We start from the raw sequence: 19,191 nt of genomic DNA, 5'->3' as shown, positions 1-19,191 counted from the left end.
TCCTTCTCCTTCTCCTTCTCCTTCTCCTTCTCCTTCTCCTTCTCCTTCTCCTTCTCCTTCTCCTTCTCCTTCTCCTTCTCCTTCTCCTTCTTCTTCTTCTTCTTCTTCTTCTTCTTTTTGTCTCTCTCATTTTTCTTTTTCTTCTCCTCCCTTCCTGTGGCTTCCTGTTATATGTTCCAAGTACTCAACTATATGAGTGTAAGTCTCCTTTCCTTACAGGGAAAACCCAAATAAAAATACATCCACCTAGTAGCTTCAGATCTTATCACTTTTCTCATTTCAATGAATCTTTTTTCATTTATTTTTTTATATATTTAGGGGAGAGTCTACAGAGTCTATAGGATATCACTACCTAGATTGGACTTGTAGTGATTCTCCTGTTTTCAGCCTCCTAAGCTCTGGGATTATAGGTGCATGCCACCACACCCAGTCTCAATCATCATCTCAGAGTGCCCTGGCAAGGGATGCTGGGGATTAAACCCTGGCCGTTGTCAATGAATCTTTAATAAACCTCCCTTAAAGGCAGTGTATGCTTTAGAAACATATAGGAGCAACACTATGATTGCGAATAGATGGTAGTTTTTCATATGTAGATTTACATTTTAGTATAATTTATATATTATAATAAGTTTACATTTAATGATTTCATAATTTTCTATGTTCTTTATTTTAAAATCAATAGTTTACCATAGATTTAATTCTTATATCAGGAAATCAGTTTCCAGAGAAAAATGCAATCATTACTATATTATGGAATAAATTAAGTTTTGCTGTAGAAAACTGACAAGAGCACCTGCAAGCTTTGCCTGCTGAGGTGGAGCCTTGTGAAACATGAATAGCTAGTGCATTGCTTCTTATCTTGTGTTTAGAGGTGACAGAAAGACCACTACCAGGTCTTCAGAAACTTCACCTTGGCCCACCTCACTCAGTCTAGCCTGAGTCACTGTGTCATGTGTTCAGACGTTTGGCTTCCTTGCTCACTCACAGGGTCTGGCAGACCTTAATGGGTGTCCCCCAAATAAAGCAGACTTTCCCATATTATACCTGGCTATGTTCCATTATCACCCATTCGTCTTTGGTTTATTCATGTGTTGTGGAATTTAGATATTTAGGTGTGCAGACTTGTGTGTGTTGCCCTTGATAACATCTTACATGAATGAAAATCAGATGAGTGGAGAAAGCCCACTTGGTTGGTATCTCTGCTTCAAAATGTTAAGATGCTTTACAAGTTTCCCCCAAATGATTTTAGAAGTAGGTACTCAATTTTATATTCTGGGATGGATCCAATAACTTGTAACACAATGACACCTAGAGTCTAGGGAGCCCTTCCTGGTCGTTGTGTAGGTTTGGGAAATTTATATTTGTAATCCCATGGATAAGCTACTGGAATCCCGTCAAGTTAATTGCAATCTATTTACCCCAGAAAGAATGGCTGTCATAAAGAAATCAATCAACATGAAATGTTGGAGAGGCTATGGGGAAAAAGGAATGTTCCACTGCTGGTGGGAATGCAGACTGGTGTAAATGTTATGGAAAACAGTGTAGAGACTCCTTAAAAAACTAGGACTGGAAATCCCATTCAAACCAGCTATCCCCCTGCTGGGAATTTTCCCAGAGGAACTGAAAATGTCATATCATAGTGATATGTGTACCTATGTTTATAGCTGCACAATTTGTGACAGCCAAATCTTGGAAACTACCAAGATACCCATCACCTGAGGAATGGATGAAAAAGATATGGTATTTTTATACTATGGAGTATTACTCAGCTATAAAGAATGATAAACTCTTTATATCTAAAGAAGCCTTTATATTTAAGTGGATGCCACTTGAAAATATACTCATAAGTCAAATAAACCAGACCCACATGTGCAATATTGTATAGTCTCCCTAGTGTAAGAACTCAGAAGAAGAAATAAAAACAAAAGTATAACATAATTAAAAGGAAAGCGAGAACTTAAGGATTAGACAACAAAGAGAGGGCAAGGAGAAAAGCTAGGAAACTTGACAGGGGCAAAGCCATACCTTTATATGCACAAGATGGTTAAGGCAATGATCCTGAGGATCTTCAGCAGGTTTTTGAAGCTAGAGTTAATTGGTAGGATTCTCACCCTGACTAACTATATATGCTAACCTGTGAACTAAGCAACTGCACTGAAGATAGCAATGTGTAATACTAGGGTCATGCTTGTGTTACAGGCAGCCAGAGTTAGATAGAAATATTGTACACAGTCAGATAGGGGCAGGCCCTCAAAGGAGAAAACAAAGGCCAGACACCCTACAACTGCAGGAGGGATGGTTGCTCCTGCTGTAAACCAGACCTAAAGACCAAACAAATGCTAACCTCCCTAAAGACTGGCTTCCAGAATTGATCATTACTCAGGAAGAATTGTTGTCTGAAGGCCACCAGATAAGGTCCTGTTTTACATTCATGCCCGCTTGCTACATGACTCGCTACCCCATTTGGTCCTGGACCTAATGAAATTTACCTAAGCAACGGTACTTGTAATCTCATTGGTTGACCATAGTTTTGTCCCACCCCACATCCACCTAAGAGAGTTCCCATTTTCTACACTATGAAAGTCTCTGGAAGAGACAGCTTCCTGGTGAACTACCTGCTTGGGTCCCCCTGCTGTCCCTCTCTTGGACAGGAGCTTTCTTTCCCTCAATAAATATATTCTGCTCATAACCTCCATTTGTTCCTAAAATTCATTTTTTGGTTTTAGAGAACACAAACTCGTCTAGGTCAGGTTGGGAGATTGTCTTTCCCCTATGTCATTTGGAGGTTCTCTATATCATTTGGAGGTCACCCACCCAAGATCAGTTTTTCTTCCTGTATCACTTGGAATGCCTGTCATTCTGGTCTTCTAAATATGTACTGCTTGTCATGTCATACCAATTACTGCCATAATGTCTCTCAAGTAAATGTCTAAAAAAAAAAGGGTAATAAAATAAAAACAAGAGACAAGAAAAAAGAAATCATAGGCCTGTCATGCTACAGTGCTGTATGTGGTTAGATTTCTAAATTTCTGTGTAAAAATTTGTATTTGTTTATTCTTATTTTTTTAAACTTTTTTCATTTTTTAATTTTTTCCTTCATGTTGTGTAGAGACTTAAAGTTTAACATATAAATACTTGATGGAAAAATACCTGTTCCATGTTATGTCTAAGATGTTTGATATTCAGACAGATAGTGAGGTTAAGCTCAACTGCCTACGTTGTAGGGTAATAATAATAAGCTTCTCTTCTGGAGGGTTAACACCTTAAGTTTGCAGACCAAAAATTAGAGAAAAGAAGGGCTACAAGGACAGCCCACATTTTGGCCCTAGCCTTTCAAAGTCAGTGAAGACTCAGGACATAGAAGAACCGTACTGTAACATCCTGTAACTCAGTTGTGTCCCAAATTTTCTGATCAAGGAGATTTTGGGGCCAAAGAGGAGAGTGATTGATGATGTAGAGTGTGCCTAAGGAGAGTCACATGGAGAGAATACATTCTCTCAGGCTTTCACAGAGAGCAAATAGGTCAAGCAATGGCCATGACTCATCCACATGGGAGACACTGACATGGGATCTACAAACTGTGGTACCAGGTTTCAAGATAAATCTTAAGAGGATTTGACTGAACTTGTCAGATACAAAAGTTACATTTCTTGTTATATAGGTCTTGCTTTATCTTGATCTTAACCATCCAGCAGAAAAGTATAAAAATGAAGTATAAAAAGTAAAGCCATATTAATATGCTGAGCTGTAAAAGGCTCAAGTCAACAACATCTGACATTGCTAGTCCTATGGCTAACCCACTACTATTATGGACTATTGGGCTATATTAGAATATTTTGCTCAATTCACACACCTAAAATATTTAAATGGCAATGGAATACCCATCTCTGACAAAACGAAACAAAAAAAGGGATACAAATGAAGGACTATTTCGTATCTGCATATTCAAAATAGGATAGATATACAGCTACTGTCTCTTAATTCCATGAATGGAGAGATTTGTACTAATAGTGTTTGTGGACAGAATATCATGTCTGCATCTTTTACTATGAATAACCAATAAGAAGACAACTATATGCAATGTATTAATTATTGAAACTGTCGTAATCAGTTTTGAAACTGTCTCATTGCTATTTGTTTCTCAATAAAATTATTAAAAAATAATTTCAATCTACTACTTTCAGTGCAACCCATGGCTAGGACAAAGACACTAAAACATATTTATAGTTATGGGGAGCCAAGGAGTCCTCAGTTCAGCCACAGTGATGGCTATCTGGAATAAAGCTCTTGACTCAGGGCTCAAATTAGGTTTCCTTCAGTCATGAAGGAGAAGTGGCTTGAAGATAAATGACTGAGAATGGCAGGAAATAGGTGAGTACTATGAGCTGGGCTAAGTAGGAGACGTGCATTTATCTCTGTTATAAGCAGAGAGAAGGACATGCAGAAAAAGTGATTTGCATTACACTATTAAGATAGTATCTAATGTTTTGGGGTCCAGGGGTTCAGCTCTGATGTGTAGGAATCATAGCCTCTATCTTGAGGCTCCATCCCAGCTGACAGTGTGGAGCATTTGTTCTTCATCTTGTCTTAACCCAACTCTTATTAAAGAGCAGCAGGTGTGGATTATCAGGGAAACATGTATGTCATCTTCAAAGACTACCACCAGCAACTTGGCTAGACCAATATGCATTGCTTGCCAATAGAAAGGATAAGGAAAAGTCCCAGCCAGCTCTGTGCATATCAATACAAGGAAATAGGGTCAGGCACAGTCAAAACAGAGACAATTGCTCTTCTTTCAAGAAGAGCTGCTCAGGTCGTCTTCCACACTAGAGTGGTAATAATTGTCTGAAGGTTGTAGCATTACATCAACTAAACCAAAGGTCAGCAATTTATGGCTCATAGGTCAGACCTGCCCACTGTCTGACTTTGAAAATACTTTACCAGAATCCACTCATTTACGTGTTATCTCTGGATGCCCCGATGAATAGTTGCACTTCAGCCTCTGAAGTCTGAACTATTACTGTTTGTCCTTTTATGAAAAGTGTTTCTACAGAGGAGGGTGATGGAGAGCAGGTGAAGGGAGGAGCATAATGTCCCCTGCCCCACACAGCCTACATTCTCAGGCATTTCCCACCCCACCTGCCACATCCCACTCCGCACTTTATTCCAATTTTCACTCCACGAACTTTCATGCAAACTGCCTTATTGACCAAAACTGTACCAATTGGATTTGTTTCTGTACAAAGTAGATACTGATGTTTGAAGAAGTTCTGTGTGAAGCTTAAGAATACTGTACAAAATAGCAGCAGTGAATATCTCTGGATAATACAGTGAAAGGTTTTCTTGTCATCCCTTTTTAAGCATCATATCATGGATCAACTGTGTGCTTAATGATCCCTGTATTGTGGAAAATATGTTAAATAACATTAAATTTCCTCTTTTAGACCCCCCACCCTGGACTTCCTCCTAAGACAGAATGCTTGCAGCAGCCATGGTTTCCATAGCTCCCCTTGTGTGTGTGCCATATGTGCTGTTTTGCCCCTGTGCAAGGTCACTGAGGCCGCTGGTGAGATGGGCCCAGAAGGGAAGCTGGGGGGCCTTCAGGATGAGGGGGATGGAGGAGAACTGTGGCTTGAATGTGTTACTGAGGAGCCCGCAGTCACTGGGGCCTGCCTGAGCCCTCTCATTCTTACTGATGTCCCAAACATCCACACTCAAGTTGTCATCATAGGTCTCAGCCTTGCCCCTGCTGACCTGTGACAAAGGTAGCTGGTAGTCAGGAATTTTCAGGAGCAAGGACCTGTGGTTACTTGAAAAGAAGCTGCTGCCTCTTCAAGTTTTCTTCTTGTTTCAGATAAAGTTCACAGGTAACTCCAAGGAACTGTTTAACTGTTAAATTTCCCTGTCAGTCTTCCAGGGAGCCCAGAGAAATGTTACTTTTTGGCCTGGAGAGATAGCTCAGTAGAATAAGCTATCTGCCTGGCAAGTGTAGGGTCCTGAGTTCAATCCCCAGTACTGCCCCCCCAAAAAATACTACTTTTTATATACCTTTATGTATTGTGCCTGCCTCTGCCTGTCATGACAACTTACATGAATGTGCATTAGTCTCTCCAACAAATTGAACACTGCTTTGGAAAGTTTCCCCAGTGCTTTCCTTTATCGCTTTGAGTAATAAACCTGCCTTCACCCTTTTATCTCCTGTGTGTGCTTATCCACTTTTTACTTACCCAGGGATGAACATGGTTTCTTGTTTTAAAATATGAATGTTAATTACTTTACTTTGCATTTCAACTTTAGTGCAGAAGTCCATTTGTTCCAGGACTAGCTTCCTTACTGTTTTTGTTTGTTTGGTTAATGTACTTGGTTAATATGAAGTTAAAAGTCCTGTCCTTCATTCTGTGGAGGAAGAGCCAAGAAGTGAAGGAGCCCAAGCAGTGAAGGAGAAGCTGCTGCTAACTACCCTTGGATCTGTGATGCTGGGAATCAGGTAAGGTCAACTGTTTTTGTGCCTGAGCTTAGTCTTGACCTTGTGTGATTTCAGATTTCCAGCAGATGGGAAAAGTGCAGGAGGCAGGTGTCCTGCTGTCTGAGCTGCAGAGGTTGGGGGCTGAGTGAACTTCTGGAAAGCTCAGTGTCTTCCTGCTGGCTAGTGACAGCCAGGAGGTGACAGCAGACACACAAAGACCCTAGACACACTGTTCCCTGCTCAGGGCAGAGCAGGAGGAAATGGAGGGGGAGCCTTAGAATGATGTCTGCCTGCTGCTCTCAGGCCCTGCAGTAGCCTGGAGTACAGGGAACAAGGCCTTCCTTGCAAAGCAGCTCACAGACAATTTTATTTTATTTTATTTTAATTAATTTTATTGAGAAAGAAATAGCAATAAAACAGTTACGATACAGGTTAGTAGGACAGTTACAATAATTAATACATTGCATATTGTTGTCTTCCGAGTAGTTATTCATAGTACAACATGCAGACATGATATCTTGTCTAAACACTATTAGTACAAATCTTTCTTCTCATTGAACTAAAATGAGAAGATATACAGAAAGTAGCTGTACATCTAACCTATTTTGTATATGCAGATATATATATATATATATATATATATATATATATATATATATGTAATTTTTTTTAACTACAAAATGGTCCTTCATTTATATCCTCCTTTTTTGTTTAGTTTTGTCAGAGATGAGCATTCCATTGCCATTCAAATATTGTAGGTGCATGAATTCAGCAAAAAACCCTGATATAGTCCAGTAGCCCATAATAGTAGTGGATTATCTGCAGAACTGCCAATGTCAGAAGTTGTTGATTTGAGACTTTTATAGCTCAGCATATTAATATGGCTTTACTTTTTATATCTCATATTTATAATTTTCTGCTGGATTGTTAAGATCAAGATAAAGCAAGACCTATATAACAAAAAATGTAAGTTTTGTATCTGACAAGATCAGTCAAATCCCCTCAGGATTTGAACAGAAGTTTATAGATCTTTTGTCAGTGTCCGCCATCTGGATGAGTCACGGTCATTGCTTGACCAATTTTCTCTCTGTGAAAGCCTGAGAGAATGTTTTCTCTCTACATACTACATTGTCGATCTCCTTCCTCTGTGGCCCTATAATCTTCTTTTTTTTTTTTTAAATTTTATTTATTTATTTATTTGAGAGAGAGAGAGAGAGAGAGAGAGAGAGAGAGAGAGAGGCCAGCTCAGCCCACCAGGGGGCAGGGCTGGCTGGCATGTGGTGCTGGGGGATTGAAACGCGGTCCCTGATGCTTTTGCCAAGCTTGTTCTAAGTAGGTGCTTTAGACCACTGAGCCATCTCTCCAGCCCCCTATAATCTTCTTGATCAGAAAATTTGGGACACAACTGAGTTACAGGATGTTACAGCACAGGTTATCGTATGTCCTGGATCCTCACTGACCTTGAAGGGCTAGGGCCAAAATATTGGCTGTCCTCGCAGCCTTTCTTTTTCTCTAATTTTTTGTCTTCAGACTTAAGTTGTTAACCCAACAGAAGAGAAGCTTAATGATATTATTACCCTACAACGTAGGCAGTTGAGTTTAACATCACAATCTGTCTACAGACAATTTTAATAGGGAGAGATTTTTTAAAAACTTATTTCTTCTAGTCCAACTTCAGATGTCTTCAATAGAAGAGCTCTGTAATAATCCATACAGAAATAAATTTAATTCTAACTGAATTTCATTAGTGAAAATGCCTACAGAGTCAAAACTCTTTGTGTGTGATGTCCCCCTCGTTCATAGGGACATCTGGGTCACCTGTGATACTTGTCAACATACAGGTATTTAGGCCTGGAAGTCTGGGTTTGACTATGTCTTCAGATGACCCTTATGTGTTTGCCAGTTGAAAATCATTCCTGATCAGGATCTAACAGATGTACTTGGTTAATACAAAGTTAAAAGCCCTGCCATTTGTTCTTAGCTAGGAAGCCAGGGACATTTGCATGCTGCTCTCAGTGAGAGTCTAATTGTCCCCAAGATTCCTTTAATCCTCCCTCAGAGGTGGGATCACACAGTGGCAGGACTGCTAAGGCAGGTGCTGGGGTTCGAGCTTCAGGCGCACACGTCTGAAGAGGCTGAGCAGTGGAGGTCGTGCAGGGAAGCTGAATGCGAAGCTGACTGCTGTGCTGCTCTAGTGAAGCATTTACATGTAGTTTTTCTGTGAGTAATTTATAACATGGTGGTTTTGTTGAAATATATAGTTTAAGAGCACACCTGCATACTGTAATTATTAAAATTGAATATCCATCTGACTCACCAAGTTCTACCTTGTAATGTCTTCCATGCTAAGATGTAAGTGTATATTGTCCCTTTAATTACCAGAAGACTCTTCAGGTGGATTGACAGTTTTGCTCACAGTAGCCCTTCAATGTCCCCTGAAAACCTGAGGCTCAGTTAGAGGAAGGGCCTTGGTTAAGTCCACACAAGTAAGTGATCAATGTCTACAGACAGATTTTTTTTTTTTTATACTATGAATTTGACAGTACTTTTTTTTTTTTTGTACCATACATCAAACTCAGGACCTTTCACTTGCAAGTCAGACACATGCCACAGGACTATCTTCCTGGCCCTCTAGCTAATATTTTTAAGATACTTGGTTCATTTTGAATATTTGGCATGTAGTAGTGAAGTGTGCATTTGTGACACTGGGATATAGTATTATGTTTATGTATTCTGATCATGAAAAATACTCCTATATCATGCAAAATCATTTTAAAATAATGACAACCAAAGTATGCCAGGAGATCCATGGAATAAATATGCTCATAATGTTTTATAGTTGGTATTAAGCATCTACCTCAAAAAGTTACTGTGAAATTCCATGTCTTTTATTAGGTTCAAGAAGCAATGATACTGGCTTTCTCTGTCCCCTGTCTCTGTCTCTCTGTCTTGTTCTGTCTCTGTCTCTTTTTCTTTTGCAAATCTATCTATCTATCTATCTATCTATCTATCTATCTATCTATCTGAATAAGAATAATACATATAGCATATCGCTCCCATCTCTGCCTCACATGTAGCTGGAGCCGCAGCCCTGTACCCCATGCCCAGGTCTTCTCTCTGCAAGGCAGCCTGTGCTCATTAGATAAGTCTCATTCCTGCAGATTCTCCTGACCCACTTCTAGCTCCTACTCCCTACAACTTCTGTAAGCCAGGAGACAACAAAGCTCAGAGGTCACCAGCTGGAAACTAAAACATATTTGAGTACATGATGGTCATAAAAGCTGTTTCATTTAACTGATCCAGAGGCTATAGGATAACCAGCGTTGCTGGTGAATATTTCACTAAAGCCAAGTAAGTGGCTGCAGCAACATAGCACAGAGTAGGTAACTATATTTTTTTGGTTTTGTGTTCAACCATTTTTTTTTTTTTTGGCTGTCATGTGGTGTGGGGGATTGAAATGTGGTCCCCTACAGCTGCCTAAGCTTTACCTAAGCAGGCACTTTAGACTACTGAGCTATCTCGTCAGTCCCTTAACATTTTTTGGGGGGCATTTAAATAATGAAATTTTTTGTTTTAGCATTTCCCCCCCTTGGGAAGGGTCTACATGGTGTTCAGGGTCTCACTACTAGATTGCACTCGTAGTGATCTGCCTGTTTACAGCCTTCCAAGAGCTGGGATTACAGGAGCGCCACCACGCCCAGTCTCAATTGCCTTCTCAGTGTGCCCTGGGGGTGGGGCTGGCACAGAAGGTGGGGGGATTGAACCCCCGGGGGGATTGAACCCCTGGCCCCTGCACCTGCTTGCAGGACCTTTAATCCACTGAGTTTTTTGGCTGGCCCTGTTTTAGCACTTTAAAAATATCTTTCATTGTACTATTGTGGCTGCCTCCACGACCTGAATCAGTTTAAAGTGTTTTCTTTTCATGGTTATTTTCAGCTTGACAAGGTGCCAGAAGTAATGAGTAAGGTGAATGAGACACTCTAACAGTTTCATGAACTGGATCTTTTACTAGACAGAACTTGGTAGTAGCACTCACTATTTTTTTTTTAATCAACCTCATAAAGACAGGGAAAAGGGCTTGGAGAAATGCCTTAGAAAGTGGCCAGAATAGTGGCATAAGTATGTTTCAAGGAGGTTGACTGATTTGAGCGGGATTAATTTCAATGTATCTTTTACTATAATAAATGTTTGTTTTTTCATTTAAGTGTTTGTTTTTTCCACTGGTTATCCATAGTTTTGTGCCACCTCATGCTCACCTAAGCAAGTTCCCATGTTCTCCACCTTAGACCCACCTCACCACATGGTTTTACTCTGTAAAAATCCCTGGAAGAGATGGCTTTTGGGGATGACCCTCTTGAGATCCCCTTTCTGTCCCTCTCTCGGAGAGAGGCTTTCTTTTCCCTAATAAACATATTCTGCTCTTTGAAAAAAGCTTATTTTTTCATTAAACAAATAACATCTGTTTTGTTTTATATTTTTTGAGACAGGGTCTCTTTATATAGTTCAGACAGACATTGGACTCACTACGGAGCCGAGGCTAACCTCAAATTCACAGTATTCTCCTGCCTCAGCCTCCTAAATGCTGGGAATATGGGCATGTGCTGTCATACCCCGCTTGTAATAAAGGTTTAAAATTTGAAGATTCCTTGTATATTTTGATCACCCCCATATTCATATTGTTGTACAATCATAACTATAAAAAGTCTCCAGAGCCTTTCATCATTCCATACAAAAACACTGAACTATTTAGTTGTTCATTTCCTCCTCCTCCCACTCCTCTAGCTTCTGTCTGGGTTTGTCTATGGAGCTGTGTGATCCAAGGCTAATTTTATATAAGTCTTTGGAGGAATTGCCATGTTGTTTTCCATAGTGAGAGTAAAACACTTTCAATTCCTAATAGCAATGCATTAAGGATATATTTCTCCATAGTACAGCATCTATTATTTTCTATTTTTTTGTTATTGTTTTGTTCTTGATACTAACCCTCATAAAGGGCATGATTTTGACTTGCAGTTATTATATATTAAAGCAAAATTAGAATGGAGATGAGGCCTGGAACCCAAGAGCTCATCACGCTAGTGATACTATAGGGACAGGACTAGCAAAAACAGCAGGGAATTTCCAACAGTTTTGTCTCAAATGGACATTTATGTAGTTATAGCTACTGTTTGATTCTCAGAATTTCTATAAGATTAATTTAGCTTTTTAAAAAGTACCTCCAAGGATTGAAGAAGTGCTTTCTAGTCTGTCACTAATCTCAGTTGTCTGAGTTTTTAGTCCTATCTCTATGATTTATTCATTCAATCCTTGTATAATGCATTTATTTCATTTGTGAAGTGATTAAAATAAGCTTTAATTTGCAGGTACTTTAAGATATTCAATACAAAAGGTTTCTCATAATGTAGTTCCCTAATTATGGTGACGATTACTTGAATTTCATTATTATTATTGATATAAAACTTTGGAGACATTAATACCCTGTGTTTAATCCAAATCATCATTAAAGATTTGGGAGAATGATGGAGGAAGCCTTCTACATCTGCCAACATTAGGTCCATGTTCTCTTATAGACAGTGCAGAAAGCTTGTCTTCCCTGAGTTGATTGGTGCTCTGATACATCTGAGAGAAAACTTTATAAATTTATTTCTTTTTTTAAAAAATTATTTATTTATTTTTATTTATTACATTTATTTATTGTGTGTGTGTGGCCAGCTCAGCCCACCAGGGGGCGGGGCTAGCTGGCATGTGGTGCTGGGGGATCGAACCGCAGTCCCTGTGCTTTGCCAAGCTTGTTTCAAGTAGGTGCTTTAGACCACTGAGCCATCTCTCCAGCCCTATAAATTTATTTCTAATAAGAGGCTTTTCTAGGTTGGAACATTGCTATGGCATCTGAAGTAAAAATGGAGGCCCCCATCTGTCTGGTGGAAAATAGCAATGAAGAGATGACAGTGAACAAGGAAGCCATAGAGATTCTTGAGGAGATTTCTCAGCCGGTGGTGGTGGTGGCCATTGTCGGACTGTACCATACAGGGAAGTCCTACCTGATGAACCACCTGGCTGGATGGAACCATGGTGGGTGTTATCATGGGGGTCGGAAACCAGCTCCATCTCAGCTTCTTTCTTCTTCTTCTTCTTCTTCTTCTTCTTCTTCTTCTTCTTCTTCTTCTTCTTCTTCTTCTTCTTCTTTTAACATTTATTTATTTATTTATTTATTGTGTGTGTGTGTGTGTGTGTGTGTGTGTGTGGCCAGCTCAGCCCACCAGGGGGCGGGGCTGGCTGGCATGTGGTGGTGGGGGATCGAACCGCGGTCCCTGTGCTTCGCCAAGCCTGTTCCAAGTAGGTGCTTTAGACCACTGAGCCATTTCACCAGCCCCAGCTTCTTTCTTCTTGTTCCCAGGCAGAACAAGGAGAATCTAACTCTTTTCAGTAGAGCAAACTTCTCATTCTAATTCTCAACAAGCAAGTTTTGACTTTGCTCTCATTCATTTCCATATTTTTTATCATCTTTGAAGAAAATCTTTCTGTAGTGCTCAAAATTATTCTCGATATCTGGCTCCTGGGTTTCTTTTCATCCATAGTTTGCTTTCTGTATGAAATATTCTCATAAATACAGAGAAATCTTTGAGCATTTATTTTTTTAAAAATCTTTTTTTGAACTTCATATTCCATTATGACAGTCAACTCTTGCTTTCGCTTTGCTTTTCTGTTCAATAAAAATATTCCATTTTCCATGTCGTGCTTCTCCTATTCTCTGGTTTCTTCTCAGTCTGCTCCTCTGCAACTCTGCCCAACCTTTCTTTCCCAATGTTCTTGTTCCAGTTGCCAGCGACCTCAATTTTGTCTGATTCATGGATGCTTTCATCTCGAGCACTTGAATGTCATCATTGTCATGTTTAATATCCCCTGCTGCTTGGTAGGTAAGACATTTTTTGAGAAAGTGAAGAAGTACCACCTTGTCTGCTGAGGTACTTCTCCAAGAAGCCTGAGGTCAGAGTCCCTATACCACTGTGGAACCTCGAATGCCTCCATTGTTCCTCTTTTTCCTTTCAGGCTTCCTGCTGGGCTCCCTGTTCACTCTAAAACCAAAGACATCCAGATGTGGTGTATGCCCCACCCCATCAAGCCAGATCATACCCTGGTCCTTCTGGACACGGAGGGTTTGGGCGATGTGGAAAAGGTGAGGAACAAAGATCCTGACACACACTCCAGATTGTCTCCTTGTCTTTTCCTAATTCTTCCTGACTTGACTGCTGTGGTTTGTTTGTGAAATGAGAAACTGAACAACATTGAAAGAGATAAACTTTATTTTGTTTAATCTCACTTTTAGGTCAAATGTTATGTTAGGTGAAATATTCCTTTATTGCTTGACATTGGTGTTAGTAATTTAATTCAACGTAACTAATTCTTATTGAGCAGCTAAGTCCCAGGTTTATGGGTTCAGTTTATAAATAGTAGTGAACAGAATAAAGGCTCTCATGGGCTGAGGAGACAGCTCAGTAGAATAAGTGCTTGCCTGACAAGCACAAGGTCCTGAGTCCAATCCTTGGTAAAAAAAAAAAAAAAAGAAAGAATAAAGGTTCTGACACAAGAAGGCCTTCAGTTTCATCTTGGAAGCCACAGGTCTTTCTCAACATGGTGAGAAGGAAAAAGGCAGGTTGGAGAGAGCAAGGCTGTGCCCTGTGCAGTGGCTGGCCTCTGTGCATTCTCTGGGGAGAAATGTGGCTGGAGCTGCTCTTTGAGTTATCTTTCCTTGGAAGCAGTGTGAAGGGTCTTTATCTCTGGTGCTTACTGATTCCTAGAATTGGCCCTAGAAGCCTTCCCAGAAAGAGTGCTCACATGCATTGCTCTTGACCATTAGCATTGCCAAGAGTTGGGAAATGAGTTTGACCACTCTGGAAGGTGATGCAAATGAATGAAACTCTTCACAATTTACAGCGAGGCATAAGGGGGCCTTGAATGGGAGATGGTGAGGAGTCAGCCCCTTCTCAGTGTCTGCTGAAGGGTTTCTGATCCATGTTCTGAGGTGCCAAGTGGATTGTGTGTGTGAGGTTAAAAGTTCTTATAGTAAATCTCATTAACTACACACAGAACTTTCTAGCAGTCACTGAGAAGCCTCTGACTGTGCTGATCCTATAAAATATATTTCGTCTTATCATAAATATTCTAAGGTGAGTTTTTAGTATTCAGTTTCCTAAAAGTAGGTGAACTAAATGATTCATATACTTTTTCATTTTCTGAGACTGGAGAATGGTGTCTAAATTTTTATATTGTCAAATGGTACCTGAAGGTGTTAGAAATTCTGTTTATTTACTTTTTATTATTAAAAAATCTTTTATTTATTTGGTACAGGGTCTCACTATACAGATGAGACTGGTAGTGATCCTTCTGCTTCACCAGTGCTGGGATTACCGGCACGCTACCATCATGCCTGGTTTTGTTGGCCAGCACTGCATGTCCGGAATTCCAGGGTGGTATAGCATATAGTACTGGGGATTGAACCTGAGTTCTTGTGATTGCCAGGCAGATGCTTAAACCATCCTTTCCCCAGCCCCAGAAATTCTATTTATTCTTCTGAGACATATTCAGGAAATAAAATATATATTAGAGATGTAAACTTGATGCTTTGCTATACATCATGACATGAAAAATACAATCAAGCAGATAAGTATTTGTAATCACCAGACATAATGTTTCATTTTTTTAGTATAAATATGTGAGTTGTAGCCTCTTAGCAAAACTCAAAGATGTAATGTAGACTTGTTAGGTCTAGTCACTGTGTGTTCCTTAGATCTCCAGAATTTCCTTAGTTTACTTGACTCAAATGTTATGTCTTTTGATCATAAGCATCCACTTATCTCAACTTCAGGCCACAAAAATGCACCATTGTCTGTCTTCTCTGTTGTGAGTTCACCTTTTTTGACTATTTCAGATTCAACTATTCAGTGAGATAATGCAATATCCCTTTTTGTCTGCCTTATTTCTCTGAACTTAATGCCCTCAGGTTTCTCTTTGTTGATGTAAGCTGTAAGATTTCTCTTCTTTTTTTATGGCAGAGTAAATATTCTCCATGGGTGAGTAAATATTATCCTTAATCATTTCTTCATCGATAGACATTTGTATTTTTCCAACTCATATCTATTTGGAATAGTGCCACAATGGAGGTGGAATTGCAGTTATTTTCTTTTCATGCAGTAATTGTATTTTCTTTGTAACTATGCAGAGAATGAGATTTTGGGATTCTGTGGTTCTTCAATTTTTAATCTTTTAAAGAAACTCCACAGTATTTTTCCTAATGGCTGCACTAGTTGTTATTAAAACTAATAGCTACAAGGCCTGTCTTTTCTATCCATCCTCATTAATGCTTATTATCTCCTGTTTTTTCAGTAATAGCCTTTCTAGTTTGTGTCATTTTATGTTTTATTATGGTTTTTAGTGACAATTCCCTGATAATTATAGACTATGAACACCTTTTTATATATCAATTGGCCATTTACATGATATATATGTATGTTGGAATTGTTTGTTTTTAAGTGAGTTATTTGATGCCTATGACCTATAGCTAATAAATATGTTTAAAATAAAGAAATGCAACATCCATCACCTTGTACCCTTCTGAGAATCTGACATAGTATTAGTGTTTCTTGAGGTTCATTTATTTCTTCTGAGAGGAAAACTTTATGATGATTAAAATCCACTTGTAGTATGAAGAAAATGTGATCATCAGAAATACTATTTGCAGGGCTGGCCAGATAGCTCAGCAGACTGAAGCACCTGCTTAGGCAGAGCGCAGGGTCCAGGGTTCGATCCCTTGAATGCAATGCCAGCCCCGCCCCTGGGGCATGTGCTGAGATGGTGACTGAGACTGGGCATGGTGGTACACGCTTGTAATCCCAGTGCTCAGGAGGCTGAAAACAGGAGGATCACTACGAGTTCGATCTGTGTAGTGAGAACGGGTAGACCCTGTACTGTATATATAAAAAAATTATCTGTGAGGAAAAAAAGAAATACTATTTGCTTTGATGTTATTTGTCTTTATGTCTGTGTTCTTTGCATAGTGAGTACCTGAGCTGAAATCCTAAATGAAAGAATTTTATGACAGACATCTGAATGAAATTTCAAAAAGCGAACTCCTGAATTTCTTTCTCCCCTGTACTTTCTAGGATGACCCTAGGAATGACTCCTGGATCTTCGCCCTGGCCATCCTTCTGAGCAGCACCTTTGTCTACAACAGCGTGGGCACCATCAACCACCAGGCCCTGGAGCAGCTGTAGTATCCTTTCAGGACTGGATCCATTGCGTGTCAGTGGCTTCTGAGGACATGAATATTGAGTCAGTTTTCTTGTTTGCTCTTGGTGGAGTAGAGGGAACCTAGGAAAGAACTTTGCTATGATCATTTCATTTAAGGAAATATGGAGATTTTAAGTAGGAATTTCATTTTCCTTAGCTAACTCCCAGTTATGTGACAGAGCTCACAGAACTGATCAAGGCAAAGTCTTTCTCCAATTTGGATGAAGTACAAGATTCTACAGAGTTTGTGAGCTTTTTTCCAGACTTCATCTGGGCTGTGCGGGATTTCACTCTCCAGCTGCAATGCAATGATAGGTTCATCACAGCAGATCAGTATCTGGAGAAAGCCTTGAAGCTGATTCCAGGTACCCAAGCAAAGACTGCTGGCGGGAGTTACTGGAGAGCGGGTGTGCTCGTGGTGCGTCATTTCTGGGGATTCTTGTGCATTTCAGACTGTTTGGAGGTCTGCAGAAATGGGGACTGCATCTTATGTTGAAAGCTCTAAGAAAGAGAGAACACAACTTACACTGAAATCACTCTAATCCACGTTGCTCTTTACACACTGATTCTTCAGAATTCAGATTACAGTGATTGATAAGAAAGGTCTACAGCACAGGCATTTTGTATCCCATCTTAGCATCTGCTTTGCTCTGTTTAGGAGAACACTTGGGCACAGAATTGTTAGGCATGATGTCTCAATGCAAAGCTCCTTACTGTGTGTCTGCATTGCACACTGGTATCATTTTCTCCAGGCGAATTATTGCTTTCTAATAGTGATGTTTAACTTTCTCAAATTGAACATGCAAAATACCTATATGTTCTATGTAAATTGAAGTATTCTTTTCATTTTTGCTGTTTTAATATTTACACAATTACCATGGCATTCATTTCACTTCATAAAAATAATACAGATTTTTCTTAATTCTGGCATATTTATTCCTGCTATCATTTCAAAAGATATTATATGAATAAAGATATATATTACTTGAAAATGATTAACATGTCTATCCAAAGAAATCTTGTGAAAATATCCAGTCTGGATTTAATAATTCTTTTAGTTTTATTATATATCCTTTCTCAGTACATTCACTGAATAATTTGCAAAAAACAAACTATCAATTCAGTTATAGGCCTTCATCTTAGAGACTTTATAGAAAAGTGGTGATTATTTTAAAAGTATGATTTCATTGATCTTTCAAGGCTTTTGATAAAGATGTCTAGTACTATGCAAAATATTTTTAACACCCCTTTTTGATGTTTACAACATGATATGGGACACACTTAGATGCTACAGTGGTTACTATTGTGTAGCAGATAACACATCCATTATCTCACATGAAACAACTGTGATGAAACAACTAAAACTGACTTATTTTAATAATGCTTGCCACAATAGTTTCATTAACTGTAGCCTCAGTTTTCTATTTGATTTCTGGATTTACACATCCTATATATCTGCTACCTAGAGTCCTCTGACCTATATTTTTCACATTTCTAGCACACTCCTAGAGTAACTCTTTTATTCTCTATTACTATACATTGGGACTTTTAGATGAAATATTTTTGATGCCAAAGTGATATTCTGTAAATAACCAAGCATTCTTTTTATGGCTATAATTATTCCATTATTGCCTACTAGTCTGTCTTCTTACTTTTGGTTCTCAGCTCAATTTCAACAAGGGATTGAGTTAACTAAAAATATATATATTTGACCATTTCTTCAATAAGTAAACACCAAACAAACAACTGCCCTATACTTGCTGCCACCTTCAGATCTGGGGATAGGGGCTGGGGAGATGGCTCAGTGGAATAAGCGCTTCCCTGGCAAGCGCAAGGGCCTGAGTTCAATCCCCAGTTCTGAAAAAAAAAAAAAAAGTCAGATCTGGGGATATCAGCAAAACTTCTGGTTTCCACTGGAGTAATGTGACTCCAAATATCACATCAGTAATATTGTTTATACAACTTTGATGTGCAAGTGATTATTAAATATTTACGATAAAGGCACTGCGTTGGGGTAGAATCCTGTAAGATTTGGCAACTGCAGGGAAAACTCTTTACTCTCCAATTCTGGGTCTATACCCACTGTATTGTTTTCTAATTTCTTAGGTGATAAACCCAGTGCACAAGCATCTAATAGCACCAGGGCGTGCATTCGGAACTTCTTTCCAAGTCGGAAGTGCTTTGTCTTTGACGAGCCAACAAATAACAAACATCTCCTAGCCAACATTGAGAATGCCCGAGAGGACCAATTGAATCCTAAATTCTTGGAACAAACAAGGAGTTTTTGTTCTTATGTCCTCTTATGTGAAAAGATCAAGACTCTCAGAGAGGGAATTTTGGTCACTGGGAATTGTGATTGCTTTTTCCAAAATTCTCCGCACATGCATTCATGTTGAGTATATTATATAGCATGCTTCCATTATTTTTTCTCAATAATA

General features: G+C 39.2%; 1 pseudogene; it reads left to right on the top strand.

Moving 5' to 3' along the window:
- Window positions 1–6,405: 6,405 nt before the first annotated feature.
- The window catches only part of LOC101571503, a 19,822-nt pseudogene continuing 7,036 nt past the window's right edge, over window positions 6,406–19,191 (top strand).

Source organism: Octodon degus, unplaced genomic scaffold (assembly GCF_000260255.1).
Source record: "Octodon degus isolate 3935 unplaced genomic scaffold, OctDeg1.0 scaffold00109, whole genome shotgun sequence".
Classification (NCBI taxonomy): Eukaryota; Metazoa; Chordata; class Mammalia; order Rodentia; family Octodontidae; genus Octodon; species Octodon degus.
This window is presented reverse-complemented; position numbering and strand designations above follow the sequence as displayed.